Source organism: Tupaia chinensis, unplaced genomic scaffold (genome assembly GCF_000334495.1).
Source record: "Tupaia chinensis unplaced genomic scaffold, TupChi_1.0 Scaffold000037_22, whole genome shotgun sequence".
In the NCBI taxonomy this organism is placed as follows: domain Eukaryota; kingdom Metazoa; phylum Chordata; class Mammalia; order Scandentia; family Tupaiidae; genus Tupaia; species Tupaia belangeri.
In genome coordinates, this window is record NW_006159481.1 from 862,030 (window position 1) to 862,822 (window position 793).

The following is a 793-nucleotide window of genomic DNA, read 5'->3' on the forward strand; positions in this document are numbered from 1 at the left end:
GGGAAAGGTGTGAAGTGAGGAAGAGTGGGAAGGAAGAGAGTAAAAGGAAGTGGGAGGATAGGGAGTGAAAGGAAGTGGAAGGGTGGGGTGGGGAGAGAGTGGGGAGTGAGGAGAGAGAAGGGTGGGGAGAGTGAGAGTGAGGGGTCAGTGGTGGGAGTAGGGGGAGTGGGAAGAGAGTAGAAGGGTGGGACAGAGAACAGAGTGAGAGGAGAAAGGGGGAGTGACAGTGGGGGAGGGATGGAGGCATGAGGTGCAGTGGGAAAGTTACAAGGAGTTGAGGAGTCAGGGAAGAGTGGGAGAGTGAGGAATGGGAAAAGGATGGGAGGACAGTGAGAAAAGAGGGGGATGGGTGAGAAAGGTGGGAGTAGGAGTAAGAGGTGGAAGTGGGGGATAGAGGAGGAAAGTGGAGGACAGGAGAGTATGAAGGTGAATGGGAAAATGAGCTGGAGAATGAGGAGTGTGGGGAGGGTGGAGAGTGGAGAGGGTGGAGTCACAGAGGATGGAAACAGTGAAGAGGGAGTGGCAGAGTGGGCAGTGGGGATGAGGGGGAGAGAGAGCAGTGGTAGGGAGAGTAGAAGTGTGGGGGAGTCAGGGAAGAGTGAGGGGAAGTCCAGGAGGGTTGAGAGGGAAGTGGGGAGGAGGGAGGAAGGACTATGGATGAGTAAGGGAGGACAGAGAACGAGTGAGGGGGGACTGCGATTCAGAACTAGTGAGGAGAAAATGGGAACCAGTGAGGGTATGAGGGAGGTGGAGAGTTATGGGAACCAGTGAGGGTATGAGGGAGGTGGAGAGT